This window comes from Amphiprion ocellaris, chromosome 5, assembly GCF_022539595.1.
Source record: "Amphiprion ocellaris isolate individual 3 ecotype Okinawa chromosome 5, ASM2253959v1, whole genome shotgun sequence".
Lineage (NCBI taxonomy): Eukaryota > Metazoa > Chordata > Actinopteri > Pomacentridae > Amphiprion > Amphiprion ocellaris.
In genome coordinates this window covers 30915772-30930315 of record NC_072770.1, presented here as the reverse complement: position 1 = coordinate 30930315, position 14544 = coordinate 30915772, and positions in this window count along the sequence as shown.

The window sequence follows — 14544 nt, the reverse complement described above, 5'->3', positions numbered from 1 at the left end:
GCCATTAAACCCAGAACTAGTAAGTGACATTAGTCTGGCTTTCAGGCTTGTTGTCAGAGTGGTCTAAAGATGAAAGTTTCCTTGGAAGATAGTTCAATGAGTGCTAATGAGATCTGTTTCCTGTGCCTTGCAGGCTGAAGATTAGTTTACTATCGACGGTGCTGTCCAAGAGCGACCATTAGTTTGGGGAATACCTCAGTGGAGACATCTCTGGCGGCATGACTGATAATCTGTGTGGAAGAGAAGGCTGAATAAAAATACATTGACAGACTTTTCAGCCAAGAAAATAGATTTCAACTTCTTCGCACACACATGGTTCCCAAAATGTAGCAAAATGAAGAAATATAAACATAGGAACATTTCTCCATTTCGCCTGTTGGTTCGATTGGTTCTTCCTGTAATTTATAAATTGTGTTATGTGTCTTATTGAATTTCCCCCCTTTCTCACACAGAGCTAAATGTTTAGTATGGATTTTCATTAGAGGCAATGGAGTGAAAGCTCTGTTAGCAAACTATCTTTGAGAGAGTACAGCATGCCCCAGGCTGATAGTGCAAACCAACACCTCAGGAACACACAATGCACAATGGCTGCTGGACATGAGAAGACTAGAACAATGATCCTCTATCCCCGTCCTACATGTTTGGTTGTTTTCAAAACTGCAGCAACAGATACAATTTTTTTCCTGCCTTGGTTTGTGTCAGGTACACCTATTTGTAAAAAAAAACTGACTTCACATATCTTATTAATAGGATATTACTTTAATCTGAATAGAAAATGATGCATTGTGATATATTGTGTCTTTTTCTTTTACATGTTTAAGTTGTAAATTAACCATAAGCACTAGTTTCAGAACAGCTTCGATAGATAGATAGATAGATAGATAGATAGATAGATAGATAGATAGATAGATAGATAGATAGATAGATAGATAGATAGATAGATAGATAGATAGATAGATAGATAGATAGATAGATAGATAGATAGATAGATAGATACTTTATTAATCTCAAGGGAAATTCAACACACAAACCTTTTCAAGCATATCATAGCCTTTGACAATGCACATACTCATAACCCAAATTCTCTGGAATCGATCTATTCTGACACGCAAAAAAGTAATTTAAAAATGCTCGTGCTGATGCTTCGAGGTGGGTGACTAATCAGAATCAGATATTACAGCTTCAGTGTAGCAGGAAAGCATGTGTTGTCATGGCATGATTATTCTAGAGGTGCATTGCAAAATGAAAATGAGGATGGTGATAGTCTGAATAATAAGTGCACATTGCATGTGGAAAAGCTTAAAAATGTGGACCTTCGTAGTTTATTTAACTTTTATCGGATGAAATTTGAAACACACTGCAATTGCACTTGACAGATAGCAAAGTAATTTCACATCTGAAGTCACTATAATTGCCCCAGAACAGCAGTAAGTGCAAAAAGATCCTCATTGTAATGATCATATCTTCTGTTGAATCTGAAGAATTCGTACAGCTGAATTGCAGTCCCCCCCCCCAAATCCCCCCCCGATTAACCTCCTTACCACACATATCTTGGTGGTGCTACCCAGCACGGTTGACCCAAAGAAAACCCCAACCACCAAGTGCCCATCCAACCTTATGTTTATATTCCATGATGAGTCCAACCTGCCCAATCAGACTTCCAGTGCCTGGCCTTGAACTGAAACTGTATACATCTTAACTATCCCAGCCATCCAAAGCAGCCAGAGGAGACTAAGGCTGCATTAATTGCATGGACCAGCCCATTGCACCGAGTCCAATGCATTTAGCGTTTCTAATTGGAGAGGAATTGCTGTGTTTACATTGGCGCTAGTTGATAGAGCTGGACCCTTAGCCCTGCAGCCGACCACGTTAAAGCTCTCTGAAGGAGAAAACCTGAACTGCCTAGTCCCTGAAATCTCTCTGGACTGAGCTGGAAGGAAATGATTTGGAGCAGAGCACAGGCCTATTTACTCATATTTATCATGGGGGATGGTTCGGCGTTTTTGATGTTAAATCAATAAATGGCCGAGCGCAAACATTTTATTCACCTAGTTGCAGTAATTAGGAAAATGCAATTCCGGAAGTTAGTTAGACTTGTCAGAACGTTAGAAACCAGTGAAAATGAATCATCACAACTTCAGATTTCCTGTTTTGATTGGTCCCAAACTAAAAGATATATAATTTACAATTTTATAAAATAGATACAAGCAGCAAATCATCATAGCTAAGAGACTGACAGTGATAAATGTCCACCAGTTTTCTTATAAATAAATTAAAGTCTCATTGATTTCTGTTTCACTCCCTTTGGTGGCCCTTAAAATGAGATACAACTTCATTAATAAAATAAAACTTATTAATCCTGAAGGGAATTATTGTATAAAATTATTATATATGGTGATAAGCAGAAATTGAAGCTGTGCTTAAATCAGAATCAGTTTTATTCCCAGAGATCCAAACAGTGTCGCCTGTGTGATGTCATCACTCACTTGGCATTTGGCACACCTCCACAACAATTCAGGGTCACCACACATGACAGCAAAAAGGAAATAATGTCTTCTGAGATAAAGAAGAAAGAGCAGAGTAAGAAACAATATGCTGTTTCAGACACAGGTGAGTCGAAGCGCAAGTCTGTCGTGTTAGATCCGCCTACAATCTAAAAAAAAAAAAGACTTCTGACTAATGGAACGTGTGTCAGTAACTGTGTGCATCTTGTGATTTTGTGTCAGAATGTCGCCACAGACACCCAGTTTATAACACTGTAAATGCAACAACTTTCAAATGTTTCACCTATGTCTTTTATCATTTTGGTGATAGATAGCGACTTAACAGACATGTACACTACCGTTGAAAATTTGGGGTCACCCAGACAATTTCATGTTTTCCATGAAAACTCACACTTTTATTCATGCACTAACATAACTGCACAATGGTTTTCTAATCATCAGTTAGCCTTTCAACACCATTAGCTAACACAATGTAGTATTAGAACACATGAGTGATTGTTGCTGGAAATGTTCCTCTGTACCTCTATGGAGATATTCCATTAAAAATCAGCTGTTTCCTGCTAGAATAGTTATTTACCACATTAACAACATCTAGACTGGATTTATGATTAATTTAATGTTATCATCATTGAAAAAACAGCCTTTCTTTAAAAAATAAGGACTTTGCTAATTGACCCCAAACTTTTGAACGGTAGTGTATTTATTATTTTTTTCACACTAAGCTTGTGAGCTCACAAGGACAAGAAGTCCATAAATTCTAAAAATAAAATGTAAACCTGAATGTTAACAAGGCAACACACCTGCTAGAAAAGATTATGTGTTACAGTAAACTGAATGGGACTTGTGGTGATTTACTCTGGAAATATTATGTCAATTTAAAACCAACCAACAGACCTTTTAATAAATTTAATTTAAAAAAAAATGCTTTTCTTTCAAAAATAAGGATATTTCTAAGTGACCCCAAACTTGAACGGTAGTGTATTTCAATAAAAATCTTCAAGATTTCCATTTCAAACTATCAGTCAGTTACGAAACTTGTTGACAATCAATTTTCTGTTGATTATCAGTTACAATCAGCTTTAAATGGCGGAACTAATGTTGACTTTATATCATGCATGCCCTTATATATTTTTTTCTCAATAAAATGGATTTATTTCAGTATTGTGTTATCGAAATTCTCTAACTCTGGACAGCAAAATTCTACGGTCCATACAGGAATAGTTTAATATCAAGGCTGTTGTGAAGAGATTTCACAATTTCCTGTAATAACTACGGTGGACAAAGTGACACTCTAGCATGTGCAAGAAGTTCCGTGCACATCAAGAATTTAACTGCAAATTCTTCACCTTCACCACAACATTTCCCCTCAATAAAAAGCCTGCTATACGAAAGAGTATTTTATTTGTGATTTTAAGTTGAATAGGGAACGCTGCTGTACTCAGTCAACTCTAACACCATGGATCAAGCCATACGCAAGTTCATGTACCTAACATATAATGAGAAATCCAAAACCCTGGAAAAAGCTCACCGCATCCAGCATGAAGACTGAAACGGGCTACCACACACACCAGTCGACCACAATTATTTTCTCATTCCTTTTTCTGTTTATGTTGAAACGCACGTAGCTAAAATTATGTCAGTTGGAAACGTTGCCCATAACTAATTTTTCTATCCTCTTGGTCTGAGCCGTACTAGTGTTATTAACCACTTGAACGTTTGCCACATACTGATACAGATTTCTGATAGCTCGTACTGCAAGTTCCCTTCTGTAGTTTGGCATAAAATCCTAAACACTGAGCAGACTTGCTTTTGTTGTCGATTAGTTTATACGATCAGAATAAAATGCCAAATTAAAGGGCCAGTTGTTTTATGTGATTCCAATTGGATTTGGAAACACTGCAGATGAGTCAGCAGGAAGAAAAAATCTCGTTTTGTCTGCATCTCTCAAGCTTCCACGCCATGAGTGATGAAGAAAAACATGCCCAAGTTGCCATGATTCCTCCAGCAGATGATTGCGGACCATTTTTCCCTTGATGCACCAGCCTGCCGTGTGACAGTTTTAATCCACTGGCTGCACTCGAGTGTACAGCTCAACACTTTATTTACCACAAACTTTCATGAAGCGCTGGGACCTTTTTGAGCCCAACGCACCAGCACAGTCCACCTGGGTGCTTTTTAAATTGTTTTTTCACAGCAGCCAGCCAGTTTATGATTATCTTTTCCACTGTGGCAAACCAGACTGAACACCCGCAGACACAAACCCACCAACAGATAAATGGATACATACACGCACACACAGCTCAGATGCAGATATATATACATCCACAGTCGGCTTAAACAGACAACCATACGACACATGCGCGTAATCCAGGGTCCCTCCTTGATGACTTCGACTGGATAAGGAAAGTCTCCATACATCAATCGAGGCTATATGAATGGAACAATTGCTTTTGCACTGGCAGGACAGACGCAGTCACAACTCATTAGCTTGACAGGATACCCGAAAGGTTCTGACAGCGTCCTGGCTGTGACTGGTGTGGCCTGGGGTGATGGGGACATACCTGTGGCTGCCTTGTGTACTCTGTGGGCACGTGGTAAAGACTAAGCACACGTAGCAGCCGAGACCTGGCAGCGACGGTAGCTAAGGGTCTGGGTGTCCACGCCAGCCGCCGCCTCACCATACACGTCTTCAGCAATAACAGAATTCACTCTCACTTTCTTTTTTACGATTCTTTTTTTTTTTACCCTAATTTTCACCGTCTCATGCCCTCTCTCACTCTCTCCTGCCCACACACATTCACATTACAGTCATGAGGGGAAACAGTGGGTGATTCTGAGTGCCACATCGCCATGATGAGCTCAGTGCTAACTTTGGATGTTAACCAAAAAAACATTTTCAGTGTAGTTATTATTGAGTTTACTGACCAAATTGCTTAGTGTTTAAAGGAATAGTGCAACAGTTTGAAAAATACCTTTTGCCACTTTCTTGCCAAGAGTCACTTGAGAAGAATCATACTACTTTTACCCTGTAACAACTGTCTGCACATTCAGTATATGGCTACAACAGCCTTTCTTCTGAGCACTGTTCATATGCTCTAAAAATGTAATCACGTGTGTCACTTTATGGCATCACTATGTGTCTAGGACAACAAACATTTCTTCAATAATGGGCTAAAAATTAGCCATGTTAAGTCTATAGAAATAGTGCAACAGCTTAAAAAATACTTTGAGTCAATTTCATGCCAAGAATAAGATGAGAATAATTATACCACTTTTAGCATGTAATAATTGTCTGTACAATGAATACATGGCTCAAACCAGCAGCTAATTAGCTTAGCCTAGCATAATGACAGAAAACCCTTAGCCTGGAAGATGCTAAGTTTGACTTTAAATTGTAATTTTCAAGACATAATTTTCAAATTAGTCTGCTTTATAGGTGCTTGTAAGTAGATGTTGTTTGTAGCTAATTGTTTGCCTGTGTCTCCAGTCGTTCTTGCTAAGCTAATCTAACTTGTGTCAAGAAGACAAAAAAGCAAACTTGCCAAGACTCAGTCTCTTAATATTACATTATTATGCTTTGCTCTGTTATTTTTGCCTTTCTTCTGAGCACTGTTCTTATGCTCTAAAAATGTAATCATGTGTGTCACTTTTTGGCATCACCATGTGTCTAGTTTAGGACAACAAACATTTCTCCAATAATGTGCTGAAAATGAGCCATCTGCAGCCCTTTTATTCAGTCCCTTCCTAGATGTCTCTCAGAGGGGTCTTTGGAAGAACACATGTTTTTAATAAGGGTCTTTGCGTCTGGCCTTGCATAAATGTTTTGCAGCGTTCCTTCTGTGAACTGGGGCCTGTCTTTACAGTGGAGGCTAATCAGCTGTAAATTCTGTTTTAAAAAGGAAAAGAAGGGCATGGAAGGAGCTAATCTCCAAGGCCCAATGCACTCTCTGTCTCACCCTTTATTCTCTCTCTCCCCCTCTAAAAGGCGCTCCCATACAGTACATACGCACTCCGTCCAGAAAGTGAATGGAGCAGATGATGACAAAAAGAAAAGAGGGAGAAGAAAAGCTCTAGGCTTTGACAAATGATCTAATAAATGGGTAGGGAGATTACAGGCAAGGTGCCCACAGGGAGAGGAAGTGGGGCAGTAAATATTTTTTAAAAGCTGTCAATAAATTTGCAGTGTTGAGTTGAGAGAAGTATCCGCAGCCAGAGTCAACGACATTGGGCTCCTGTGTTGGGTGGGTGCTTGTCTGTGAGAACTATTGGTTAATAGCCTATAGGCTGAGAGCAGTTTAAGTGCCAAAATAGTGTTTGAAAGAAACTGGTGCTTTGAGACCGAAGTGTGCAAAATTTATACCAGAATCAAAATTGAGTTGTTTGACAAGTGAGCTACAATACAATCAAATAAAAGTCACTGCTGTCACATGGTCTATATGCTGAACGACATGTGCAGCAGGACTATGCAATAAATAACAGTGCTTTAAAAAAGAAAAAAGAAAATATATGATACAGCAATGAAATCAAGCTCATGTGCTGTCTTATATATTCTTATGTGTTTGCTTTGGAGAAAAATGAAACCTATTAATGCCTTTACTGTCTTACACTTAGTTTCTTGCTCAGATTAATAATAATATATACTGGTACCATACAATTCAATGCTTGAAACCAATGACAGCTCTTTAAGAAAAAGAGAAAACGGAACTGATTACTATGTGAGTTCAAAATGTATAAAAAAATTATGACATTCTCTTCTGGCGATGTCATGATCCAGTTAACTCCATTTTATAGAGAAACGTTCTCTCTATCTAGATAGAGAAGTTATGATCATTAGTTCTGTCTCCTCAGTCAACAGAGAGTCTGTCAGAGAGTTGTAAAGTTCACAGACACCAGTCTCACTTTCCCATACCTTTCAACCATGCTTGTTACTTAGCAGCCCAATTAAAGCTGATTTAAGGGTTCACCTGCATGCCTATTGGCAAATATTCCCCACAGGGCGGTGCTTCAATGTGATGGATGGGTTGATGAGATAATGACAGACAGCCACAGGTCTCACCTGCAGTTGTGTGTTTTAGCACTGCAACACTCATTGTCTAATTATCTGGATAAGTAAGAACTAGAAAAACTACCTGGGAGTAAGATTACAATACAAATGATGCAGTTGTAGCTAAAGTTTTATGTGGTTTTGACATTTGTCTTACCTTGTGACTTACACTGCTGTAATCACCAGTGTCTCTCCTCTCCTTGACAGGTCTGATTCACCTCTGTTAGCATATTAAAAGTCAAGTTGTTCTTACACATGCAGGGATAATTGCTGGATTTACAAACAGATTAAAATCCCCTAAAGACTCAAACTCATGTTATGTTCCCTGGTGTATGGAGATGTTGTTCTGATGTGTGGCTGGGGTGTGATATATAATACATCTGAGTGAAAATTTAAATAACTGCACTGAATGTTGAGCCTATTGCCACCTACTTATTCTGTTAATAACTGTAGGAAATTGAAATTTTCAGACCTCCCAGTCATCAGACATAACAATAAAAAACACTGATTTAATTCCCCTCTGCTCCCTTTCCCACAAGCACGTACACTTGGCGAAAGATCATAATTAGTGGTCATACTGTAAAAATAAAACCTACTTCTATTTCGTGCCGGCTATGATGGGCAGTGTGAAATGTTTTTCAAAGGCCAAGAAATGTTAAAGAAATATTTTCTTTCTGACAACGTCAAGTGTTATCTTTGTGATCATTACTAACTGCATATGCTCTGTCTACCTTACACACACACACACACACACACACACACACACACACACACACACACACACACACACACACACACACACACACACACACACACACACACACACACACACACACACACACACACACACTCATGTCCATGCACAGGCTAACATGCAAACCACAAACACAACAGAAGGCCCTGAAGATATGGGAGAAGTGTCAGGATACTGATACGTTTTTTAACACCTTCCTCTCCACTCCTGGAACAGATCCTCTTGAGTTTCTGTTTGGTAAGCACAGAGAACATCCTCCCGCCGCTGCTGTTCTCCGCTTCCCAGCTGGTTTCCCGTCGTGTGGATAAAGTTTCACTGATCCTCGAACACGTCGTGCTGCTGCCGCCAAGGTGTGGCGGCCAGAGGTTCAAGACCTCCGAGCCAATTAAACGCAACACAGATGAAGCTTGATGAAGTGTTAAGGACGCAATAACAGGGTGTACACTAGGAGTAGGAAATTACACTAATTCTGAAGCTGTTTTAAATAAGAAGGATTCATTTAATTATAGAAATGATGTCATTTTAATGGGAAAGACTATTTTGAATGCTGAAAATAAATCACTGTTTTTTAATGCACATGTGTAATAACAGTTATTGTTAGCTGAGTCACATCTGAACTAACACTGGTATTCCTTCTGAATTTCTAGAATCAGCTGATTCGTGTATTTAACAAGAAATGCAATGCAAATTATAAAACAGAATAGTTTAATGACTGCTTACATAACATGTGTCACTATGAGTTATTTTAAAGTGCAGGAATAATTTTTAGGATAATTTTTGCAATGTGTTTGAAATGCTGACACACAGAATATTTAGATTTTCAGGTATTTCTCCACATAGATGTAACAGTTTTACAATAGTACCCATCCAGAAGGAAGCCTTACCTGGTTGCCCTGAGGACAGCATGGGCTAATAAATGCCACTCTTAATCACTCTTCAACCCTTTGCACACTTTTGGGTTTTCCTCTGCCTAACTGTAGACCAAGGTCCAAACCCGTCTGACATTTATACAGCTGCCCTTGAAGCAGAAGCAGCGGCTACCAAACAGACCTCACTTCCAATCATCGTCACAACCTCAAAGTCCTCTGAAAACAAGCAGCCTACCCCAGGTCTCCGGTTTCTCTTCAAAACCCCGCCAGCCTCACCGAGTTCCCTCGGATTCACCCTAACCTGGAGTATCTTCTTCTTCTGCACGAATGCATGTCCCCTTAACGATAATTGAAAATCAGTGAAAAAAAAAAAATCACGGCATTATGTGTGTGTTTTTTCCAGCCATTATCTTTTTTTGATGGGCAATTGACTTTGGGAACGGCAGTTAGAGGGGCGGTGGAGGAGGGGTGGTGGGGTTCGGCTGTGCTTGCCAGTAAGAGCTGCAGGGCCTCCTGTCCTGTTCTGCTGTGATGCCTGTGTGTTGAGTTTGGCTTGGCTTGAGTCTCTGCACTTGATGGTTTATTCATATTCAGCGGTGCAGGACGTTGTGCCATGAGGTTCCTCTCACACTCAATATGTCTGAGAAGAAGTGACAGAGAAGAAGTCTGAATCCTATTTCTGCCGCACGGCTGTTTGAAACGCTTTGCTCTCGTCTAAAGATTGGAACAAAGATCATTTTCTCAGTCGGCCAATACCACGAATCTACATCGTTTCCCTCCACAAATGCAAACTTTTACAGTTATTAAACAGCTACATCTAGTCATATGTAGTCTAATCTGGTCTGTTCTGTGTTCTTTTTTTTTCCCCCACCGTGTTTATTTTCTTCTCCTCGTTTCCATCCGTTCCTATTCTTCTGTAGTGACATCTATTTCAGCTTCAAAACCCACGAATTCCTGTGGCTTCTGGAGCCTCTAACAAGCCGGGATAAGAAATGTTAGCAAATATAGCTCATGTTCATCTCACATCAAAGCACATTAGAGCCAACAGAGGAAAAGTTTGGCATTCAAGGAGAAATTTATTCTCTGTATATATTACAACCTCCCAACAGTCATCACCCAGTCCCACAAAGACACGCTGTACTTGTACATTAAAACTGCACATAAATATACAAATAGGTAAACACCGCAACTGCTAAATGTCTAATCTTTGCACAGTCATTGTCTCCATGGCTCGTACTCATCAATTAACAAGCCACTTGCTATTCAAAAACAAACAACATCAACTTCCCCCTGAAAAGCCCAGTCAAAACAAGCAGCAAAGGCTGGCTTGTCCACACTGCCCCTCTTAATCAAAGCCAGATGTCTCCTGAAAAACTATTTCTCTCTTTTCCTCACGGCACCCCTCTCTCCAATCTCTCATTCCCCACTTCTCTTCCCCCCACATTCCCTTTCCTGTCAGAGATTGTGTAGACGGCTGGTCCTCAAGCATTCGTGATTTGGCACTCTTGTCGGCTTTCTGTCTTTTTCCCTCCGTCTCAAGCTTTTCCCTCCCTTTTCCCCTTTTTTTTTCTGTCTCTCGAATCAGCATCTTGTCAGGAAGGCATGGACCTGCAATGAACCTCCGCAGCGTTCACAATCATTCAAGGTGAAAAATTAGACCCACATGGCAGATGTCGCCATAGAAGTGCCTCTCACAGAATAACTTCCAGTTGATCTGGACGGCCCATTTGATGTCATGGCGATTTTGAAATACATGCCACAGCCTGCCTGTCTAAGTAAGAGCTCTAGACTTCTTTCTGTTTACTTAAGCACGAGCCATGTCCCTTTAGTTACAGCTCTTTGAAGAGAGCAATCTTGTGGCTGTCAACACACCATTCTCAGTTAGTCGGGGCCAGATCCAGGCACAGAAGGAACGCTAATTTACTTTTCCACCTCAGTGCCGAGAGAAAACACCCTTTCCCGGAGATGCTAAACAATACGGGCAGTACTATTCTGCTAACTGCTCTTTAGGGGGGAAACCTCTGGAGCTCGTCCTCCCACTTCCACTGCTTTCAGCTGGCTATCTCACTCGGCGTCTTTAATCTGAGAAGCAAACAGCCCCCAGTGTTGTCCTTAGAGCTCAGGCACAACCCTGGGCAGCTCAATGGGTCCTTGGAGAGAAGCAACAAAAGCACAAGGCGGCGTGTTTGAAGTCTGCCCTGTGATTGGCACTAATTAACTGGCTCTTTGCCCCCTTTGTACTTTTCTATTACAGCATGTTGTAATGCCTTTTAGAATTAGCTGTGATTCATTCTGCGCTGGTAAAACAGGAACTGCTTTGTCAAAATGTCCAACTTTCTGCTCTCAGATGAACTCCTCGGAGTCATTCATTACGGAAACCACTGATGGGATCCAATAAAATGTGAAATTTCCTAATTTGCTCCCTTCTTTTCTTAAGAGTAGCAAATTACAACAGTGACCCGAAATACTAATTTTGTTAGTGGAGTAATTTAAAAGAAAACATGCAAGGGTGAAGTGCAGTTTGCCGAAACTCTAAAATATTTTTTTAAAGCTTTGCACATTCGTATCCAAGGAATAATCAGTTTTGCCTTACAAGCAAAATCATGTTCTTCTTAATATGTAGTAGTTGCATTAAACTGTCATTTAACGTTATTAAAAGGTCACTGTGTCCTTTTTCTGACTTACCGTTTAGTTGAATGTTGAAAACAGCACATTGCCAGACTTGGCACTTTGAAAAGGAAACAATCTAATAGGGGCAATTTAAAAAACACAGACTTAATCCACACTTTATTTAGCTCTGCTATATAAAAACCTTTTCACAGCACTCCAATCTGTATAAAATTGTATGGAGGCGCTGTAAGAACCATGACCTGTTTGATTATAATCAATTTAATCCCTGAAAAGCATCACCAGTTGCCATATTTTGACAGGAAATACAAGCTGAGTCTGTTGATTGATGCTACTTTACCAGTACACTATCCTTATTCCTGGCCCTTATCAGGGTGGACTGCATGCCTGACCTGCTGGCTCTGAACACTGCTTTGCTGCTTCACTTGGACTGAATAGATGGAGGAAGGGGGCAGCCGATTCTTGAACGGGACACTTGTGGGAAGGAAAAGGGTCTCATTGCGAGAGATCAGCTTGTGTAAACATTCAGGTTAATGAAGCTCAGTGGGCCTAATCCTCAGCCCTCTTTCTCACTCTCCTTCACCCTGGCCTCAAACCCTGTCACCCCTCCCCGGGACCCCCACCCCCCATTTTCCACTATAATCCCTTGCAGGAGCAGGCACTGTCAATCAAAAGGACCTCAAGGAAGAAAGGCAGGGGAAGTCGTGTGCATGCACTTGTGTGTTTGTGTGGATACACGCGTTTGTGTTTGCACACGGTTTACATTTGCATGTTTTAACATTCGGAAGTGGATATGTGCTTGCATTCACAGACCACAAACATCATGTACCTATGCAAGTGGGTGCCGGGTGCTTTAAGGTGGGAGTCGTTCTGGGGGGAATTTCCATCGAGCCGCTTCAAACCATATGAATGGAAACGGTGGAAGCTCTGGGTCCAGACCTGGACTTGGTGGTAATCAGGAACACATGAAGCATATATGAGGAAGGGGAAAAGAGGATGAAGAGGCAAAGAGGGGAAAGGCAGATTTCTAGTCTAAGATCTCAAAACAATGACATCACACATTGTGTTTGTGTGAACATAGAGCACGATGATGTGTTTTTACACCCTGAAACAACATCACTATATTGGGTTTGTGGAGAAATACAGCATGTGTTCCACTAATGTCAGGCTACAGGTTAAAGATTTTGATAACAATAAACATTTGTAGGGATTGTTGTATTTCACACATCTATAATTTTGATGGATCACGTAAAGTTGACAAAATTTGTCACAGCAGATGCCGAATTTCTTTCTACATCTACATCACTGCACCACAATGATCTGACTTTACGTTTTTCCTCATAATTTTTCCAATACTTTTAGTAATTAATCCAGCTTCATGTGGCCTGCTTGGATAATCAGCAGGTGATGATGCTGACGTCACAGCTTTAACATGCTTTTTTACCTCTTTTACAGGGGTCTCATTTAAACACATGAAAAACACTCAGACAGCACAGTACTCCACCAAGGCTGCTCAGTTGTTGTATTATTTCTGATGAATGAAATCTTTAATAAAAAATGACCCTGTGGTGAGTCCAGTCGTGTGTTATGCATGTGTACGTTATGTATGGATACCGAATCGCATGACCTCAATATGTAGCAAGTGGCGGGTACTGATGGGATTCGGAAACACCCTCACAATTTGATCAACTATTCCATGTATCATTTCCAACGGATAAGTCCCAATAAGTCCACAGCAGTCGATTTGTAGCAGGATCACTATCATGTGATTGGCAGCAGGCAGCTGACGTAGTGTTCACTTGTTGTCATAGTTACAGTGATGCATTGCTACTATCTCGCAATACAGAAATCTTAACAAATCTGTGGATCTAGACTGTAAGCTGCATCACTGGCAAAATCTATTCACTCGGTCCTTGTGTCACTTCTGGCCTTCCCTGAAAATTACATCTAAATCCGTTCGTCCATTTTAGAATAATGTTGCTAACACACAGACAGACAGACAGACAGACAGACAGACAAACGTACGACGATCGTCACATAACTTCGCCGTGTTCCTTGGCAGAGTAATAAGTTCTCTCTGATCGAAATGTCAGCCAGAGCTGCAATTTTAAACCAACAATGGTGCTACTGTGTGTTTAATTAGCCTGGTAGCCACCATACACTGAAATCACTGATTGCTGAAAGTAACTGATGCATTGTATTTAGACAGTTCATTCAAAAGCAGCTTCTTTTTCTGCAGTGGTAGCCACACATCTCACATCCTGGATGAGCTTAAATGGTTTGACTAAATCTGCCTGTGACAGGATTTTAGTTGGACAAAAACGATGGTCACAGGATAGAATGATAAGCCTGCTTTTGTTTACTGCTGTTGCAGATCAAAGATTTCAACAATTGCAAACAGTTTTAAATGGTAAGTCTTCCCCAGCTATCATTGTGAGGCGAACACAATGTGCGAATGGCAACTAAGCGAAGGAGGACTGGAGTTGTGTCTCATCATGGCTGGGATCCCCCCCCCCCCCAAAAAAAAATAGTTAGGCTGCTGAATAAGGAATTAAGTTAAATTATTTCAAAACACACACACACACAATCCTGGAAAAAATACATGAAATGACACCGTTCACAGGCTGCGTTTTAGTTTACAAAAAAAAAAAAATAAGTCCAATGAATTTTAAATGGTATTTTCTTTCTTCTGGAACAGAAACCAAAAATTCCAATTTCACTTTATACTTAAGTCACTACTATGAA